Raw genomic sequence first — 22,412 nt, forward strand, 5'->3', positions numbered from 1 at the left:
AAAAAACCTTCTCTAACCTGTCTTCTCACCTACACTGATTGAAGTGGATTTAACAAGTGACATCAATAAGGGATCATAGCTTTAACCTAGATTCACCTGGTCAGTCTACGTCAGTGGTTCCCAACCTTTTTCAGTTACTGTACTACCAACTGAATGTTGCTCTGCCCGTAGTACCCCGTCATAGTGTATTTTACCAGTAGGCCTACGGTCTCATGACTCTTCTCAAGTACCCCCAGTGGGTAGGCCAAGAACCCCCCAGGGGTCCTAGTACCCCTGTGGTTAGGAAGCACTGGTCTAGGTCATGGAAAGAGCAGGTGTTCTTAATGTTTTGTACATTCAGTGTATAATAATACGCTTTGATGTAGAAAATGGAAACTTAAATATTTCCCTCATAGGCCTGCTTGTGTGGTGACAACTCATAGCCTATCATGAAAAACTTGGAGCCTAATATGCTTGACTGCTAAATCTGTCAAATCAGTATTCAGACTTACATGATGAAGACATATTATCTCTAGGACGCTTAATAGCAAAGTCACATTTATATGTAGTCCCATGGAGGGAGGCATGGCCGTTGCATGTGTTTGTGTGTGTGTGTGTGTGTATCTTACTGACTTTTCCTAGACTTACCTTACCTGGTGCCCCTACATCACCTGGCGCCTTTGTGTGTGTATCGTGTGTGTGCTTTTGTGTGTGTATCGTGTATGTGCGCTTTTTTCTGAGTATATCGTGTGTGTGTTTGTTTGAGCTCCACTTTTGGTTTGTGTGTGTTCGTCTTTCGTGTGTGTGTGTGTGTGTGTGTGTGTTTAAACTGTCTGTGGGTGTGTGTTTTCCTGCGCCGCTGCCTGTGTGTTTGTTTGAGCTTCACTTTTGGTTTGTGTGTGTTCGTCTTTTATGTGTGTGTGTGTGTGTGTGTGTGTTTAAACTGTCTGTGGGCGTGTGTTTTCCTGCGCCGCTGCCTGTGTGTTTGTGCGCTGCTCACTTAATTGTCTCATCAGTAAATGTCAAACGTCCAAATGGCTCCACGTCCCAATTTATTTATTCATTTGTGCTCCATCAGACGCAGCCACTGCTGTAGCACACTGCAATTACAACAGAACACAGACATATTACCGTGAATAATAAATCACTACACAGAGAGAAGCTGGCCAGCCAGATGGCCATGTACTGTCACAGTTACACAGAGAGAAGCTGGCCAGCCAGATGACCATGTACTGTCACAGTTACACAGAGAGAAGCTGGCCAGCCAGATGGCCATGTACTGTCACAGTTACACAGAGAGAAGCTGGCCAGCCAGATGACCATGTACTGTCACAGTTACACAGAGAGAAGCTGGCCAGCCAGATGACCATGTACTGTCACAGTTACACAGAGAGAAGCTGGCCAGCCAGATGGCCATGTACTGTCACAGTTACACAGAGAGAAGCTGGCCAGCCAGATGGCCATGTACTGTCACAGTTACACAGAGAGAAGCTGGCCAGCCAGATGGCCATGTACTGTCACAGTTACACAGAGAGAAGCTGGCCAGCCAGATGGCCATGTACTGTCACAGTTACACAGAGAGAAGCTGGCCAGCCAGATGGCCATGTACTGTCACAGTTACACAGAGAGAAGCTGGCCAGCCAGATGGCCATGTACTGTCACAGTTACACAGAGAGAAGCTGGCCAGCCAGATGGCCATGTACTGTCACAGTTACACAGAGAGAAGCTGGCCAGCCAGATGACCATGTACTGTCACAGTTACACAGAGAGAAGCTGGCCAGCCAGATGGCCATGTACTGTCACAGTTACACAGAGAAAAGCTGGCCAGCCAGATGGCCATGTACTGTCACAGTTACACAGAGAGAAGCTGGCCAGCCAGATGACCATGTACTGTCACAGTTACACAGAGAGAAGCTGGCCAGCCAGATGGCCATGTACTGTCACAGTTACACAGAGAAAAGCTGGCCAGCCAGATGGCCATGTACTGTCACAGTTACACAGAGAGAAGCTGGCCAGCCAGATGGCCATGTACTGTCACAGTTACACAGAGAAAAGCTGGCCAGCCAGATGGCCATGTACTGTCACAGTTACACAGAGAAAAGCTGGCCAGCCAGATGGCCATGTACTGTCACAGTTACACAGAGAGAAGCTGGCCAGCCAGATGGCCATGTACTGTCACAGTTACACAGAGAGAAGCTGGCCAGCCAGATGGCCATGTACTGTCACAGTTACACAGAGAAAAGCTGGCCAGCCAGATGGCCATGTACTGTCACAGTTACACAGAGAAAAGCTGGCCAGCCAGATGGCCATGTACTGTCACAGTTACACAGAGAGAAGCTGGCCAGCCAGATGGCCATGTACTGTCACAGTTACACAGAGAAAAGCTGGCCAGCCAGATGGCCATGTACTGTCACAGTTACACAGAGAGAAGCTGGCCAGCCAGATGGCCATGTACTGTCACAGTTACACAGAGAGAAGCTGGCCAGCCAGATGGCCATGTACTGTCACAGTTACACAGAGAGAAGCTGGCCAGCCAGATGGCCATGTACTGTCACAGTTACACAGAGAAAAGCTGGCCAGCCAGATGGCCATGTACTGTCACAGTTACACAGAGAAAAGCTGGCCAGCCAGATGGCCATGTACTGTCACAGTTACACAGAGAGAAGCTGGCCAGCCAGATGGCCATGTACTGTCACAGTTACACAGAGAAAAGCTGGCCAGCCAGATGGCCATGTACTGTCACAGTTACACAGAGAGAAGCTGGCCAGCCAGATGGCCATGTACTGTCACAGTTACACAGAGAGAAGCTGGCCAGCCAGATGGCCATGTACTGTCACAGTTACACAGAGAGAAGCTGGCCAGCCAGATGGCCATGTACTGTCACAGTTACACAGAGAAAAGCTGGCCAGCCAGATGGCCATGTACTGTCACAGTTACACAGAGAGAAGCTGGCCAGCCAGATGGCCATGTACTGTCACAGTTACACAGAGAAAAGCTGGCCAGCCAGATGGCCATGTACTGTCACAGTTACACAGAGAGAAGCTGGCCAGCCAGATGGCCATGTACTGTCACAGTTACACAGAGAGAAGCTGGCCAGCCAGATGGCCATGTACTGTCACAGTTACACAGAGAAAAGCTGGCCAGCCAGATGGCCATGTACTGTCACAGTTACACAGAGAGAAGCTGGCCAGCCAGATGGCCATGTACTGTCACAGTTACACAGAGAAAAGCTGGCCAGCCAGATGGCCATGTACTGTCACAGTTACACAGAGAGAAGCTGGCCAGCCAGATGGCCATGTACTGTCACAGTTACACAGAGAGAAGCTGGCCAGCCAGATGGCCATGTACTGTCACAGTTACACAGAGAAAAGCTGGCCAGCCAGATGGCCATGTACTGTCACAGTTACACAGAGAGAAGCTGGCCAGCCAGATGGCCATGTACTGTCACAGTTACACAGAGAGAAGCTGGCCAGCCAGATGGCCATGTACTGTCACAGTTACACAGAGAGAAGCTGGCCAGCCAGATGGCCATGTACTGTCACAGTTACACAGAGAAAAGCTGGCCAGCCAGATGGCCATGTACTGTCACAGTTACACAGAGAGAAGCTGGCCAGCCAGATGGCCATGTACTGTCACAGTTACACAGAGAAAAGCTGGCCAGCCAGATGGCCATGTACTGTCACAGTTACACAGAGAGAAGCTGGCCAGCCAGATGGCCATGTACTGTCACAGTTACACAGAGAGAAGCTGGCCAGCCAGATGGCCATGTACTGTCACAGTTACACAGAGAGAAGCTGGCCAGCCAGATGGCCATGTACTGTCACAGTTACACAGAGAGAAGCTGGCCAGCCAGATGGCCATGTACTGTCACAGTTACACAGAGAGAAGCTGGCCAGCCAGATGGCCATGTACTGTCACAGTTACACAGAGAGAAGCTGGCCAGCCAGATGGCCATGTACTGTCACAGTTACACAGAGAAAAGCTGGCCAGCCAGATGGCCATGTACTGTCACAGTTACACAGAGAAAAGCTGGCCAGCCAGATGGCCATGTACTGTCACAGTTACACAGAGAGAAGCTGGCCAGCCAGATGGCCATGTACTGTCACAGTTACACAGAGAAAAGCTGGCCAGCCAGATGGCCATGTACTGTCACAGTTACACAGAGAAAAGCTGGCCAGCCAGATGGCCATGTACTGTCACAGTTACACAGAGAAAAGCTGGCCAGCCAGATGGCCATGTACTGTCACAGTTACACAGAGAGAAGCTGGCCAGCCAGATGGCCATGTACTGTCACAGTTACACAGAGAAAAGCTGGCCAGCCAGATGGCCATGTACTGTCACAGTTACACAGAGAGAAGCTGGCCAGCCAGATGACCATGTACTGTCACAGTTACACAGAGAAAAGCTGGCCAGCCAGATGGCCATGTACTGTCACAGTTACACAGAGAGAAGCTGGCCAGCCAGATGGCCATGTACTGTCACAGTTACACAGAGAGAAGCTGGCCAGCCAGATGGCCATGTACTGTCACAGTTACACAGAGAGAAGCTGGCCAGCCAGATGGCCATGTACTGTCACAGTTACACAGAGAAAAGCTGACCAGCCAGATGGCCATGTACTGTCACAGTTACACAGAGAGAAGCTGGCCAACCAGATGGCCATGTACTGTCACAGCTCACAGAGAGAAGCTGTCCAGCCAGATGGCCATGTAGAAGCTGGCCAGCCAGATGGCCATGTACTGTCACAGTTACACAGAGAGAAGCTGTCCAGCCAGATGGCCATGTAGAAGCTGGCCAGCCAGTTGGCCATATACTGTCACAGCTACACAGAGAGAAGCTGGCCAGCCAGTTGGCCATGTATTTAGAGAGAACAGACTTAAAGAGAGAGCAATACCTTTTATTTAATTTGGGCGTAGGGCGTACTAGAGGGCGTACTAGATACTGGATACTGGCTTAGAGCATATTTGGGTTTGGCCGGGGTAGGCCGTCATTGTAAATAAGAATTTGTTCTTAACCGACTTGCCTAGTTAAATAAAGGTTAAATAAAAATAAATATATTGTCGTACAGCAATAACCTATAGGAAAAACATTGTAGATGAATAAATAGTAGCAGCAGAGATGACCCATGCAGCTTAGACTAACAGAGGATGTGCTGCACTAAAATACTGACATACACAAAATCACAGAACACCACCAAAACTCACTAATACTAATACACTAATACAACCTTTACACAGAAACATCCACTTACAGATCTATTTACTGAAAATGAATGCGTGATTAGTTGCACACACTCACACATAGACTTCACCACTCGGGGCGGCAGAGTAGCCTAGTGGTTAGAGCGTTGGACTAGTAACCAGAAGGTTGCAAGTTCAAATCCCTGAGCTGACAAGGTCCAAATCTGTCATTCTCCCCCTGAACAGACAGTTAGCCTAGGAACAGTGGGTTATCATTGAAAATAAGAATTTGTTCTTAACTGACTTGCCTAGTAAAATAAATAAAATCCCCCCCGCACAGACACAAACACTCATAGATGTCCTCAGAGCATATGACTCAGACTGTCACAGATGAGCTGTCACCGTGTGAATTCTCTCCCACCTCAAATTACATAATAAGGGTTGGGTATGTGAGTGAGTGTGTCTGTGTACATTGTCTGTATGGCCTAAGCAGTTTCAGGATATAAGTAATATTAAGTTGCCTCAGGCTATCCTGAAACCTCTCTCTTCTCCTCCCCCCTCCTGTACCCCTAGGTGAGGTAGCTGAGCTCTGAACCAGGTGCTCATCATCATATATGTACAGTGTGTACAGTATGTACAGTACAGAGTGTCAATCATCAAGACTTCATATCCCTGTCTTTGAACCCGGGCTTGGATTATAGTGATTGACTGATGTGTGTGAACATCTCACCTTTCAACACTCCTCTGAGCTGTTTCTTTGAACATAGAAATTTACCAGGCCCGGCTGCTTTAAATACTAAGAATCTGCATCTGGCCTCCTATTGGAATACTTAGATCATCGTAGATGACTCTCCTCCTCACCATTTTAGATTACTCTCCTCATCCTCCTCACAATCTTAGATTACTCTCCTCCTCACCATCGTAGATTACTCTCCTCCTCACCATTTTAGATTACTCTCCTCCTCACCATCGTAGATTACTCTCCTCCTCACCATTTTAGATTACTCTCCTCCTCATCATTTTAGATTTCTCTCCTCCTCACCATTTTAGATTACTCTCCTCCTCACCATCTTAGATTACTCTCCTCCTCACCATCTTAGATTACTCTCCTCCTCATCATTTTAGATTTCTCTCCTCCTCACCATCGGAGATTACTCTCCTCCTCACCATCGTAGATTACTCTCCTCCTCATCATTTTAGATTACTCTCCTCCTCACCATTTTAGATTACTCTCCTCCTCACCATTTTAGATTACTCTCCTCCTCATCATTTTAGATTACTCTCCTCCTCACCATCGTAGATTACTCTCCTCCTCATCATTTTAGATTTCTCTCCTCCTCACCATTTTAGATTACTCTCCTCCTCACCATCTTAGATTACTCTCCTCCTCATCATTTTAGATTACTCTCCTCCTCACCATTTTAGATTACTCTCCTCCTCACCATTTTAGATTACTCTCCCCCTCATCATTTTAGATTACTCTCCTCCTCACCATTTTAGATTACTCTCCTCCTCATCATTTTAGATTTCTCTCCTCCTCACCATCTTAGATTACTCTCCTCATCATTTTAGATTACTCTCCTCCTCATCATTTTAGATTTCTCTCCTCCTCACCATCTTAGATTACTCTCCTCCTCACCATTTTAGATTACTCTCCTCCTCACCATTTTAGATTACTCTCCTCCTCACCATTTTAGATTACTCTCCTCCTCACCATTTTAGATTACTCTCCCCCTCATCATTTTAGATTACTCTCCTCCTCACCATTTTAGATTACTCTCCTCCTCATCATTTTAGATTTCTCTCCTCCTCACCATCTTAGATTACTCTCCTCATCATTTTAGATTACTCTCCTCCTCATCATTTTAGATTTCTCTCCTCCTCACCATCTTAGATTACTCTCCTCCTCACCATTTTAGATTACTCTCCTCCTCACCATTTTAGATTACTCTCCTCCTCACCATTTTAGATTTCTCTCCTCCTCACCATTTTAGATTACTCTCCTCCTCACCATTTTAGATTTCTCTCCTCCTCACCATTTTAGATTACTCTCCTCCTCACCATTTTAGATTACTCTCCTCCTCACCATTTTAGATTACTCTCCTCCTCACCATTTTAGATTTCTCTCCTCCTCACCATTTTAGATTACTCTCCTCCTCATCATTTTAGATTACTCTCCTCCTCACCATCTTAGATTACTCTCCTCCTCACCATTTTAGATTACTCTCCTCCTCATCATTTTAGATTTCTCTCCTCCTCACCATTTTAGATTACTCTCCTCCTCATCATTTTAGATTACTCTCCTCATCATTTTAGATTTCTCTCCTCCTCACCATCTTAGATTACTCTCCTCCTCATCATTTTAGATTTCTCTCCTCCTCACCATTTTAGATTACTCTCCTCCTCATCATTTTAGATTACTCTCCTCATTTTAGATTAATCTAAAATGAGGAGAGTAATAGATTAATCTAAAATGAGGAGAGTAATAGATTAATCTAAAATGAGGAGAGTAATAGCTTAATCTAAAATGAGGAGAGTAATAGCTTAATCTAAAATGAGGAGAGTAATAGATTAATCTAAAATGATTAATGGTGAGGAGGAGAGTACTCTCCTCCTCACCATCTTAGATTAGTCTCCTCATTTTAGATTACTCTCCTCCTCCTCACCATTGGAGATTACTCTACTCATTTTAGATTACTTTCCTTCTCACCATCTTAGATTACTCTACTCATTTTAGATTACTCACCTTATTTTAGATTGTGCTCATCCTCACCATTTTAAATTACTCTCCTTACCATCAAAGACACACTCTCCTTCTTCCATGCCCCCCATTTGAGGTGAAATCACCTCTCTCATTAGCAGGTGGGCTTTATCACTTCCTCTCACTGATGGCGTTGGTGCTGTAGTTCGGTAGCTTCCTGTCTGTGATGTTTTGAAACTGTAGAGCAGTGTTTGGGTGAGGAGAGCGTGATTAGCGTGTCGCCAATGTGGTTTCCTTAATCTCCTAATGAATTTGTCTCTATGTCATCATTATCATTATCTGATTATGTCATCACTGTTACTGTGGTCCTCGTCTTCCTGCTCTCTTTCTCAACGCTGTCATCATCATCATCATAATTTTCTGTTCAGTATTATGATCATATAATGGAGTCAGGGAGTGTATCATCTTCATTTTTGGTTTCTAAACATCCTCTGAACATCTGGTCATTGCTCGGATCCATCCCAACGTGTCGTTCGCCGTCACTGTAATCAGGGCTGTTAGCGACGCAAAGGAGCATAGCCGTTTCCATAGCGATGGAGCCATCTTAACTCCGTGGTCATCCTAGTCATTTTATCCCATCTGTTTCCACTGCTTAGCGTGTCGCCACTGATTAAGTCAAAATGTCACAAAGCAGTGTTGACACAACACCCGTCCGGGTACAACTGGTTTGGCTCTTAGAAGATGGGCCGAAGGCAGGGACACCAGGAACAGCATTTTGACTTGGATTATAGCATTCTTTATAATGTTCTCTATGGGTTTTAAACTTCTGTGCATTGAGAGGTGACTCCATTATTAACATGGCAGGGTTGGGGTTGGCAGGGTTGGGGTTTTCAATGCTTTTCAATGAGGAACATTTTGAATTAGAATTGGAGTTTGGTGTTTGCACATGCAGCATTTGACTTGACGAATAACAATAAAACTGAAAGATTCTTGGAATCTGTGGGCGTAGCAGGACTGGTAGGATGACTGACAGTAGTGAGGGTGAACAGGTGGTCGCGGGTCAGGTGACTGAGAGGAATGGAGGAGACTGAGGCAGGAATTGCTTCAACCACAAAGTGATCGATTTACTGAATATTTTCTTTGTGTGCTGCATAACAAAGGAAACAGAATGACATGTATCCAATCAAATCCATAATCACAAAAGCCAAAGCATAATACTAATTATTCTCATCATTAACATAATAAATTAATGCAGCAATTCAGTTCAATATGAAGCATGATTATTTTAGTTTTGGTTGGTATTTTACCCCCTTTTTCTCCCCAATTTCATGATATCCAATTACGATCTTGTCTCATCGCTGCAACTCCCCAACGGGCTCGGGAGAGGCAAAGGTCGAGTCAAAAATCCTCCAAAACATAAGTCGCTAGAGCGCAATGAGCCAAGTAAAGCCCCCCCGGCCAAACCCTCCCCTAACCCGGACGATGCTGGGCCAAACCCTCCCCTAACCCGGACAAAGCTGGGCCAAACCCTCCCCTAACCCGGACGATGCTGGGCCAAACCCTCCCCTAACCCGGACAAAGCTGGGCCAAACCCTCCCCTAACCCGGACAAAGCTGAGCCAATTATGCACCGCCCTATGGGACTCCCGGTTATGGATCAAACCCGCGTTTGCAGTGACACCTCAAGGACTGCGATGCAGTGCCTTAGTCCACTGAGCCATTAGGGAGGACCAATACGAAGTATGATTGAGTCATTTAGGATCATAACCATTCATCATAATCCTGATAACGATAATGCGATAATGCAAATCAATCAATCAGCTATCAGTTATTCAATCTATAATCTAAATCCATTGAACATTAACATAACAGGTTTGAAGCGTGAACTCCAAGTCGCGCTCTGCAGTAATAACTATAAACAATAACTGATGGCCCTCTCTCCCGAGCGCTATATATATATTTATTTTACATTTAACTAGGCAAGTTAGTTAAGAACAAATTATTATTTACAATGACTGCCTACCCTGGCCAAACCTGGATGACACTAGGCTAATTGTCCTATGGGACTCCCAATCATGGCCAGATGTTATACAGTCCAGATTCAAACCAGGGACTGTAGTGACGCCTCTTGCACTGAGATGCAGTGCTTCAGACTGCTGTGCCACTCGGGAGCCCAAATAAATAGTTCAGATGAGAGATACGGACATGAATTAAAGCGCTATTCCACCAACTACATGGACCTTCTCCACAAACACTTTGACACAAAGAGAAAGGTACACCACTACAAACCCACAACACAAAATGCTCGATAACCCATACAACAATACCACAATGTATGTGTTTGCAGAGAGAGTGTGATAGCGGCCATGTGCGTATGCGTGTTTCTGTAACTGTGTGTGTGTGTGTCTCTTCACAGTCCACACTGTTCCATAAGGTGTACTTTAATTTGTTTGTTTTTTGTCTGATTCTACTGCTGCATCAGTTACCTGATGTGGAATAGAGTTCCATGTAGTCATGGCTCTATGTAATACTGTGCACCTCTCATAGTTTGTTCTGGATTTGGAGATTGTGAAGAGACCTCTGGTGGTATGTCTTGTGGGATATGCATGGGTGTCTGAGCTGTGTGCTAGTATTTTAAACAGACAGTTCGGTGCATTCAGCTTGTCAACACTTCTTACAAAAACATGTAGTGAATGAAGTATCTCTCCTCCACTTTGAGCCATGAGAGATTGACATGCATATCATTAATGTTAGCTTTCCATTTGCATTTAAGGGCCTGCCGGGCTGCCCTGTTCTGAGCTAATTGTAAAAGTCCCTCTTTTTGACACCTGACCACACAACTGAACAATAGTCCAGGTGTGACAAAACTAGGGCCTGTGGGACCTGCCTTGTTGATAGTGTTTTTAACAAGGCAGAGCAGGGCTTTATTATGGACAGACTTCTCATCTTAGCTACTGTTGTATCAACATGTTTTAACAATGACAGTTTACAATCCAGGGATATTCCAAGCAGTTTAGTCACCTCAACTTCCTCATTATTCATGAAGCTGGTTCAGAGTACCAGTCAAAACTGGTACAGTCCATAGGGGGGATTATGTTGGAGAATCTCCAGTCCTCTGGTAATTTTACAGTACCTATACTGCTTTCTTTGAAGTAGAAAGTAAAGTCAATATAAGGTTAATTATTAGACATGTGTAAGCAAAATGAAGGCTGAACCCATGTGAATATACAATGCTGGATCAACATCAAGTTAACCATTAGACATGCAAAAACTGAAAAAAAATGTAAGCAGAATCCATGTGGATGAGGCAAGGTAGACCAACACAGACTTGACTGGTCTGGGCCATATCTGACTTGTGAAGGCTACTGGACATACACATGGGTTAATCATACATAGACAACATCGGCCTGAACTTGTGAAGACCTTTGGACAGAAACATTAGCTAATCAGTTATAGGCACCATTAGACCTGCAGTATGAGTGTGCATGTCTGTGTGTCACGCCACCAATAAAATCTATGCCCAAATGTCTGAGCCAATCAGAGAATAGAAATGGATTGGGGTGGCCAAGGCTAGAAGGTATTAAGAATTTACATGAAGTGGAGTGACTATGTTATGTAAGGGTAAAACTGTATAAAAGCAGAGTACTGAGAATGGAGAGATCAGTTCTTACATGGAATTGCTCGGCTTTGTTACTTTTGTAATGAAGTCTATTTGAATTCACAAGCTCCGGTATCTGAGAAATATTTGTTTCAATATTTCTATGACAGACACCTACTCATTCAAAGGTTTTTCTTTATTTTTTACCATTTTCTACATTGTAGAATAATAGTGAAGACATCAACACTATGAAATAACACATATGGAAATATGTAGTAACCAAAAAAAGTGTTAAACAAATCAAAATATATTTAATATTTGAGATTCTTCAAAGTAGCCACCCTTTGCCTTTATGACAGCTTTTCACTCTCTTGGCATTCTCTCAACCAGCTTCATGAGGTAGTCTGGAATGCATTTCAATTAACAGGTGTGCCTTGTTAAAAACGAATTTCTGGAATTTCTTTCCTCACTTAATTTGAGCCAGTCAGCTGTGTTGTGACAAGGTAGGGGTGGTGTTCAGGAGATAGTCCTATTTGGTAAAAGACCAAGTAACACCAAATAGCTCATATAAGCAAAGAGAAATGACAGCCCATCATTACTTTAAGACATAAAAGTCAGTCAATCCGGAACATTTCAAGAACTTTGAACGTTTTTTTCAAGTGCAGTCGCAAAAACCATCCTGCGCTATGATGAAACTGGCTCTCATGAGGACCGCCATCGGAAAGGATGACCCAGAGTTACCTCTGATATAGAGGATAAGTTCATTAGAGTTACCAGCCTCAGAAATTGCAGCCCAAATGAATGCTTCACAGAGATCAAGTAACAGACACATCTCAACATCAACTGTTCAGAGGAGCCTGCGTGAATCAGGCCTTCATGGTAAAATTGCTGCAAAGAAACCACTACTAAAGGACACCAATAATAAGAAGAGACTTGGCCAAGAAACACGAGCAATGGACATTAGACCGGTGGAAATCTGTCCTTTGGTCTGATGAGTCCAAATGTGATTTTTTTGTCTTTGTGAGACGCAGAGTAGGTGAACGGATGATCTCTTCATATGTGGTTCCCACCGTGAAGCATGGAGGAGGTGTGATGGTGTGGGGGTACTTTGCTGTTGCTACAATAAACAGTGTTACTTTGACAGTCTGCATCTGGGTCTTACCTTGATTCCTGATAACCACATCATTCTACAGCGATACGCCACCCCATGTGGTTTGCGCTTAGTGGGACTATCTTATGTTTTTCAACAGGACAACCTCAATCCAATTGAGACGGTTTGGGATGAGTTGGACCTCAGAGTGAAGCAAAAGCAGCCAACAAGTGCTCAGCATCTGTGGGAACTCTTCAAGACTGTTCAAGCATTCCAGGTGAAGCTGGTTGCGAGAATGCCAAGAGTGTGCAACGCTGTCATCAAGGTGAAGGGTGGCTACTTTGAAGATTCTAAAACCTTTATTGGTTACTACATGATTCCATATGTGTTATTTCATAGTTTTGATGTCTTCACTATTATTCTATGATGTAGAAAATAGTAAAAAATATACATGATAATTTACTAAACTTAGAACCAGCTATTAAAGACTACCAGAACCCATTGAATTCTCAAATTACATTGGATGAGCTTTAGGACAAAATACCCTCAAATACCCGTTTCTCAAACTCAAGAAGGCCTGAGCGCGGTAAGCTATACCAACCCCACCGACAGGGACATAGAACCTAACAGGTGGTGGCTGCAGTAGCAGTAGCAGTAGCAGAAAGCAGTAGCTAAATGAGTGAGGAGACCTGGTCAGCTTGAATAGACCGTCAATAAGGTAGGCGTGATTGTTACTAACCTCTAATTGACACCATCTCAGCTGATGAGTCAGCCTGAGGCGGGGCACTCAGGAACCAAAAACTAGAACAGTTAGTTTAGTCAGATATTAAACTTAATAGCCTAGAACGAAATACTTAATAATTCAAACATTAATCGTTTAAATAATGGAAAGCAAAACTAATATAAACCAAACAGATTGTTTTATTGTTTAACATTTATTTTTCAGAATTTCTCTACATCATACATTATATCAGCAGCTCATTTGAGTTTGCCTGCACACACAGTTCCTGTAGCGATCATTTTCTAAATATATTTACTTACTTCAATAGGTTCTCCCACTGCCGCCGTTTTCTGGGTGATCTTCAAAGTTTCTGGTGGTAGCAAAACACAGCCAGTCATGTGGACGATTGGAGGACTTCCAACAGACTGACTGGTCTTCCAGCATGGCGCCTGGTCTGGTTGCTACAGTAGGTGATCTGTGAAGAAACTACAAGCCCTCTATAGTGTCACAACCTGTTTATACTTATCTGTACACAATGTCATTGGTTGATTGGTTTGACTTGATTATCTATCTACACCTGGGGCCTGTTCAGGAGAATGGAAATTCCCAGATTTTTCAGATAGAAACATTTTGTGTAGATCAAACATGATCTACTTTCAGATAGATTGAAATATTATAGGACATTGTGTGTGTGCTCCATTAGTTGAAGGTAGCAAATCCAAAAGTTTCTGAAGAGTAGTCACTTCCTTAGTTCTGCATTCAAATCTTTTTTTAAAGTAGTTACTTTCTCAGATCTGTATTCAAATAGTTGTAGTCACCTCCAATGTAACTATCTGTTCCGCTAAAAAAATGGTTACTTTCCACAAAGCGTATTTTAAACTATAGTTGTCAAATGTGTGGTGCCCACTGTCCACAAAATGGACAACTGAGCTGCACTTCCTAACCTCCTGCCAAATGTATGACCACATTAGAGACACATATTTCCCACAGATCAGAGAGACAGAGAGAATGAGCCAAATGCTTTGGCGGTCATTAGAGTGAAAACACACCAACCTTCAGGCCACGAGAACCCTTTGGAAACTAGCTATGACTGTAAACACAACGCTACACCTCTGTGTGTGTGGCTAGCTCTCTCACCTCTCTCAAAGACCAATTAGTACCCACCCCCCTCTCCCTTTACTTTCTCTCTCTTATCTTCAACTCCTGTCCCCTTCTCTCCCCTTTCCCTTATTTTTCTCTCGACGTCATTCGCACTTTGCATTCTGTTCTCGCTCTCAATTTTCACACAAGAAATGTGAACCCTCTGGGGTTTCCCAGCATCCTTTACACTTTCTCAGAATCAATTTTCTTTGGCGTCGTCCTGGTTTGGCCGGTGTAGGCCGTCATTGTAAATAAGAATTTGTTCTTAACTGACTTGCCCTGTTAAATAAAGGTTAAATAAAAATAAATCATCAAATACATATTTGAAATATAACCCCTTCTCAATTCACAGAATGTTAGGGACTTTCCTCCTGTCATCGCCACCTCGGTTACTCTGTCACCTTCTCTTTTTCCTCCAAAATGTTCTCTCTAGCTCTCTTTTCTTCACACCGTCTCTTCCTCCGTTCATCTGTCGTTTACCCGCTTACTCTCTCTGAATTAGAAAATGGTGTTCCTTACCAAGGCCCCCACCTGTATGCATACATATGCACACTGACACAAACACACACACACACACACACACACTAACACACAATCACTCGCTCACTCATCATACCCATCTAATTAAACAGTCTCCTCTTCATATCCATCAAGGCAAGATGCTAATACAGTTCTGTGTTTCAATACGATAAACACATTTTGATCTTAATGTCTTACACAAATGACTTATTATGTCATCACATCATCTGTGGGATATAGTCGGCTAAGCTTGGCACGTTTTTCATATTTCTTTCTCTTTTAGACACACACATACACACGCACCCCCACACACACATATGCATACACACACACACATATGCACACACACACATGCACACACGTCAAATCTGTCATACACTCTCTCCCCTGATCCCTCTCAGTAATTTGCTCATTATCAGGCTGGTGGTGAGATGTAAGCTGGATGTAATGTCTGTAATGGTTACATGGTGTTTGACAGATAAGGCTCCGGGCTCACTGTCAGGACTGTCAGAATCAGTCCAATCTGACAACCAGTTGGGAAAAGGTTGATTCCTGAAAACACTTGCACAGACACGAATACACTTACTTACACACACACGCATAACCACACGCACACAGGGACACGTCCACTTCTATCTACACAAACAGGCTTGCTCACACACAAGCACAACACACTTATACCAAGGCACAATAATGGAGAAATGGTTCCAGTTCACTTCTAGTTGTTTCACAGTTACTGGCGTCTCTCTCTCATGTCTCTTTCTCTCTTCCCCCTCACTCCTTTTAACACAACCAGACATGGTGGGGATGGTAATAACCACGACACCTTCCCCTGGCAGAGCTCTGTCATTCTCATACTCCTCCGACAAGGGCTTCGTTACGCTGGCCTGCAGCTCGCTGGGAAGTAGGTTGTTGCCATGGTGACAGAGCGCTTGACGGATAGGTCTGTGTGTGTGCACTGGCCCTCAGTGAGGAATGTCTCCATCGGTTGCTACAGCTCCACCAGCGAGACGCTAAGCAATTAGCAGCTCTGTCACGCCACACGAAACACACACACACACACAAACACCTATTCACACACACACATATACACATCAATAGTCAAGACATACATACACACGTACGCACAAACGCCTAGACTCACTACAAACACTTGACTTATACAACAACAACAATGCAGTCACATCCTGTACAAACAGAAGCAGTCACACACCTCACAGACCGCATATTACACAGTCACACACACTCTGTTTTTCTCAGCATATCAGATTATTTTTCATCTGCTGTACAACAGCACACACACACACACACACACACACACACACACACGTCCAAACTCCAAACAAACAAACCAACAGCCAGGCCCTCTTACATCTATATATAACACACCGTGTTCTCTCTGCTGTTGTGACACAGTTGTCATGGCTCTGCAGCCCTAATCTGATGTGCAGGAAGTCTTTATGTGTGAAGTCAAGCATTCTGATTTACAGCACAATAATTCGATCACTAGTCCACAATCAAAACAAGAGTTGAGATTATTCAAATCGGCTTTATATTTTTCAAGAATATGTTACAGGCACTACTTGTCCCATTGCTGAGGTATTATCTAGGCAGATCTGGTCTCTTTCATCCCCAGAACTCCTACTGTAGCCACTACGCAGAGCAGAAGTTGCTCTCAGAGCAACCTGTCAAAGAGATAACACAGTCAGTTAATGCAAACAGCCTCGGTAAGAACATTAGCACTTTACAGGGGGGTGGATCCATCATAAAGGAAACATGATGCTGTCCAATGAATCATATAGCATCGCTCATACAGAACTTCTAACAACAAAATCCTTTTATGACAAAAGTTAAAAGTTAGGGGCGGCAGGGTAGCCTAGTGGTTAGAGCGTTGGACTAGTAACCGGAAGGTTGTGAGTTCAAACCCCCGAGCTGACAAGGTACAAATCTGTCGTTCTGCCCCTGAACAGGCAGTTAACCCACTGTTCCCAGGCCGTCATTGAAAATAAGAATTTGTTCTTAACTGACTTGCCTGGTTAAATAAAGGTAAAATAAAAATAAAAAAAAAAGACCCAAGTTGTTTTCTGTGTTATTTGCCATAACACTGCAGTGCACTTTCACTAGTTGTGACAGGTGATGTTAGTCTCATGGCAGCCTTTTCTGACTTCAAATAAAGTTGATGACAATTTTCATATCCCTCTCTTTTATCGCTCTCTCCCATCCTGCACTCCTAGTCCTTCCGAATATTTCCCTCTTATTGTTTTCATCCCTTTATATTTCAGTCGTTCTTTTGAAGGACACATCAGTGTTTGGCAGTGGACTAATGCAAAGCCTTCCTTAGAGGATTAGTGTGTGTTGAGCGCATTAAGACCTGATTTCTCACTCTCCTTTTTTCACTCATCCCTCCCTCTTTATCTTCTTTCTCGCCTCAAACATAAATACCCAGTTGTCAGGAGACTGCTGCCCTCTTACATCTCGTTTGACCGTACATCCTTCATTTAATGCAGATATTTAAAGATCAACCGTGCAGAAATCGCCACTTCCTGGTTGGTACAATTCTAATATGTCACGCCCTGACCTTAGAGAGCCTTTTAATGTCTCTATTTGGTTTGGTCATGGTGTGTGCATTCTATGTTTTGTTATCTATGATTTTGTATTTCTATGTTTTGGCCGGGTATGGTTCTCAATCAGGGACAGCTGTCTATCGTTGTCTCTGATTGAGAACCATACTTAGGTAGCCCTTTCCCACCTGTCTTTGTGGGAAGTAACTTTGTTTATGGCACTTAACCGTCACGGTTGTCACCTAATAAAAGGGAATATGTACGCTGACCACGCTGCACCTTGGTCCTCTTCTTTCAACAGAAATAGTTCGCCTAATTTCAGTTTGTGACAAAAAACAAGCATGTATAGTGTATGGAATCATTTTACCATCTAAACCACTGTAAAATATATTTTCCATAACCAAAATTATTGTATTGTCAGCTGTTTGAAGCAGGTGTACAAAACTGAAGGTAAAAGAAGCAACAACAAAAAACATTTAAGTACGGGAAGCATAGAAATAGCGCATGTAGAACAGATCTACCACTTTTTAGACTTTTAATCAGAATGACATATCTATAGCACACATTATGTGAATTTGGTCTGGTCACCCCAAAAAGTGATATATTGCAGCTTTAATAGAGAAGCCACCACCAACCTCTCATCTGGTCACTAGTGTGTTATGACAGAATTGTCTTGATTAGGCTGACCATAAAAAACGCCAGGCACACAGAACAGTATACATGCACATGGCTGGATAGAAGGTGTTAGAGTTAGATTGTGAAGTGTGAGCATTTTTTTGCACTCGCTTTTGAAAACATGAATTTTAATTTTTCAACTTGCTATTCCTGGAACTCCTTCCCCTAAGTGAGCACTGTGCCACTCGTCATGCCTGGCTCCCCTCAGAGCCTATCAGCACCTGCAGGTCACAAAAACAATGGAGGCTGATTGCAGAGTAGTGGAGAGTGTAGAGAAGCTCACTCATGAGAGGAGAATACACTCCTCAGAGCCAATCAAACTTGCTAGCTTCAAACAGTAGCTTCAAACACACTCGCCAACTCCCCTAACCCCCCCAGGAAGAAATTAATCCTGGTCAACTCCCCTAACCCTCCAGGAGGATATTCACCCTTGTCAGCTCCCAACACACTCGCCAACTCCCCTAACCCTCAAGGATGAAATTCACCCTGGTCAGCTCCCAACACACATCAACTCCCCTAACCCTCAAGGATGAAATTCATCCTGGTCAGCTCCCAACACACATCAACTCCCCTAACCCTCAAGGATGAAATTCACCCTGGTCAGCTCCCAACACACATCAACTCCCCTAACCCTCAAGGATGAAATTCATCCTGGTCAGCTCCCAACACACATCAACTCCCCTAACCCTCAAGGATGAAATTCATCCTGGTCAGCTCCCAACACACATCAACTCCCCTAACCCTCCAGGATGAAATTCACCCTGGTCAGCTCCCAACACAATCGCTACACTCTTGGAAAAAAGGTTATATCTAGAACCTTAGAACCATTTTGGTTCCAGTTAGAACCCTTTCTAAAGGGGGTTCTACATGCAACCCAAAATGGAACCAAAAAAGGTTATTCAAAGTGTTCTCCTATGAGGACAGTCAAAGAACCCTTATGGAACCCTTTTTTGAGTGTGGCACACAACACATCTGCTACAGTACCACCCCATGACGTGGATGACACTTCTCTAGCACAACATCAACCCGCCAGCATTGTCCGGGTTAGAGTTTGGCCAGGGTAGACCGTCATTGTAAATAAGAATTTGTTCTTAACTGACTTGCTTAGTTAAATAAAGTTTAAATAAATACAACTAAAAGTGTAAAAACATGTTCTCCAACAGTGTTACTTCTGAAACCAAGCATTTCGCTACACTCACAATAATACCTGCTAACCATGTGTATGTGACCAATAACATTTGATTTGATTTAAAGGATGTCAAGCTGCTTGCTTAGTGAGTACCACTTCCTCCTAATTCAGCTCACACCCAGGACCTCTTCCTTGCCAGTACAGGTGACCCTCCTGAAGCATCTTCTCAGGCAGCGCCATCCAAAAAGCTAGCTATTCAGTGGCGTAAGTAGTAGGTGACACTTCGCGTTGAGGAGTAGGTTTCACACATCCCCATGTGCTACACACACAACACATAGTTGAGTTACCTAGAGACATTTGTACAAGTATTTTCACTGTACTGATCCAATTACCAAAGGAGGGGGCAGCAGGGAACTTTTAAACACTCGAGTGTGAGGAGAAAACATCACAATGAGCATCAGAATGCAGAATGGCCAGATAGTAATGGAATTGACAGGAATTTGACTTTCAGTCTGACGTTCCGTGGACGAGGGCTTCTTGATATCGGTATGCAAAAGGGACAAGAGATAAGGTAACAGACATCAACGGAGGGATGGAGGAAAATATGTATTTTGAGAGGACAAGAATTCTGCCTCAATCATATGACCTTCAGTTCCACAGAGCTGAAAGCATGGAGAGTTTGGGCCAAGTTATTATACTGTTGCAAGGTGCAGAGGTCTTTCATTAAATACTGTTGATAACATCAACCAAGGTCAAGGAAATATACCACATTATAGTTACAGTATAATACATTTGATGCCTTTCTGGAATCTCAAGGTTACCTAACATACAGCATTCTGATTCACTGCTTGGGTCTGAACAAGATAGGTAAGCTGGAAATAGTAGAAATAGTTGTATTTGGAATCAAAAGGGAGCATTATAAACCCACCATCCCATCGCAATGCTCTGCAGAATTCAAGGCAACAACACACCTCCACATGCTGGACATGATCATAAGTACACAGTGTATATCATGACATTCACACTTGAAACAAATGATTAGGGTCACTACACACACTTTGAAAACAACGACAACACATTGGAGGGTATCCGTACAAATACAGTTTATACTCAAACACACAGAAGCCACCAGTTTTGCTTAGGGGTGTGGGAACACCACCATGTAATTTGACTTGTCCTCTGGTGGCTTCAAACCGCTGTGTGTTCCCGAGTTCCAGACTGCCAGGGCTGGCCCTCCTTCAGACAATAATGAGCCAAAATGGCCACCAGTCTCACCAAGCTGGGGAAGTACTGACTAGGCGTCCATGTTACTGGGAGACAGGAGAAACTGAAATAGCATGGCAGAATTAGAAAGGAGTAGAAAGGAGAGGGGAATGGACAGGAGCACATTTAGATGAAGTCATATATTTAACTGTGGTGTACTGTGAATTTAGTAACACTATTAATACTACAAGTAGTTAATTCATATTTTAAGCACAATGGTTCCCATGACCATGTCTGCCAACTTGGAAAACAATTGTGTAATCTTAAGGTAGCACTTGACTTTAAATGACCTGGTATTTATTATGAAAATATACAGTGAAATGGTATGAATGTACACAGCAATAACCTATGAATTACTTACTTGTCTGTTCCTTATAATTCTTAACCAACAATTATCTCTAGCTAAGCAGCTCAGTTCACTGACCCTCCACCAGCTGGCATAACACCCTATGAAAGTCCCGCCTACTTCAATCAACCAATCAAATTTACATCAGCTGATGTCACAAAGTGCTGTACAGAAACCCAGCCTGAAACCCAGCACTTCCTGGTACATGTCCAATACTGTTTTTGAATGGGATTCAATCTTACATTATCAAATTAATGAAAACATGTTCATTTAAGATATATGTAAAATTATAATTGCATTCGTGGATTAATTTACTTCTTTCTAGCTGATACCTTTCATGAAGGTTTTCGATTGCGTTTATTTTTTCATTATCGAAAACCTTCATAAAAGGCATTGGGTAAAGTTAAATACAAATATAATTTTACATATCTCTTAAATGACCCCATTTTCATGAATATGATGATATAATCTTGATAGCAAATTCAAAAAACAGTATGGGTCTTGCACCAGGAAGTAGGCCTGACTTTCATTGGGTATGGGCTACATGCTGAATGTCCACTGAAGTCTGGAAGCACACGCACGCACACACTCACACTCATAGTCACACTCACACACACACACACACACTCACATTCACACACACACACACGCATGCACACACTCACACTCACACACACACACACACGCACCCACACACTCACACTCATACTCACACTCACACACACACACACACGCACGCACGCACGCACACACTCACACTCATACTCACACACACACACACGCATGCACGCACACACTCACACTCATACTCATACTCACACACACACGCACGCACACACATACTCACACTCACACACACACACACACACACACACACACGCACACACTCACACTCACACTCACACACCTCAGCAGTTTCATCACAGTGCACTGCTTCCTGCTCAGCGCAGATCCTTTTCACACTCTGAGGAGCTATAGGAAAAAGCTGTGTGGACATATACTGCTGTGTACTGGGATACAGAAGATGTATACAACCAATACAACATTTAAAGGATTCCCCTGTTAAACACATCTCAGTTTTTGAAAGTTTATTGAGCTATATTTCTGGATGATGGGTCTACCCCTACTGTGGCTTTTGTCTTTCTGTTTCTCTCATATGCATCACAGAAACTGCTTGGGAGTTTTTGAAGAACCCCCCCCCCCCAACCCCAACCCCCCTCCCACCCATCATATTCTGTTGAAGAGTGTTCCACACTCACACTCATACTCATACTCATACTCACACTCATACTCACACTCACGCACACGCACACGCACACACACACACTCATACTCACACACGCACGCACGCACGCACACTCACTCACATACGTACACTCACACACACACACACACACACACACACACACACACACACACACACACACACACACACACACACACACACACACACACACACACACACACACACACACACACACACACGGTAACATACAGTCAGAACATAAATCCAA

General features: G+C 43.7%; 1 protein-coding gene across 1 annotated transcript in view; it reads right to left on the reverse strand.

Annotated features, from left to right (window-relative positions):
• The window catches only part of st6gal2a (ST6 beta-galactosamide alpha-2,6-sialyltranferase 2a), a 166,952-nt gene extending 153,198 nt beyond the window's left edge, over positions 1–13,754 (reverse strand). Inside the window, exon 1 of the mRNA XM_036975117.1 lies at positions 13,586–13,754. The gene's annotated coding sequence lies outside the window, so the exon portion shown is untranslated. The remainder of the gene's footprint in view (positions 1–13,585) is intronic.
• Between the last annotated feature and the right edge of the window lie 8,658 nt (positions 13,755–22,412).

This window comes from Oncorhynchus mykiss, chromosome 3 (assembly GCF_013265735.2).
Source record: "Oncorhynchus mykiss isolate Arlee chromosome 3, USDA_OmykA_1.1, whole genome shotgun sequence".
NCBI classification, from domain to species: domain Eukaryota; kingdom Metazoa; phylum Chordata; class Actinopteri; order Salmoniformes; family Salmonidae; genus Oncorhynchus; species Oncorhynchus mykiss.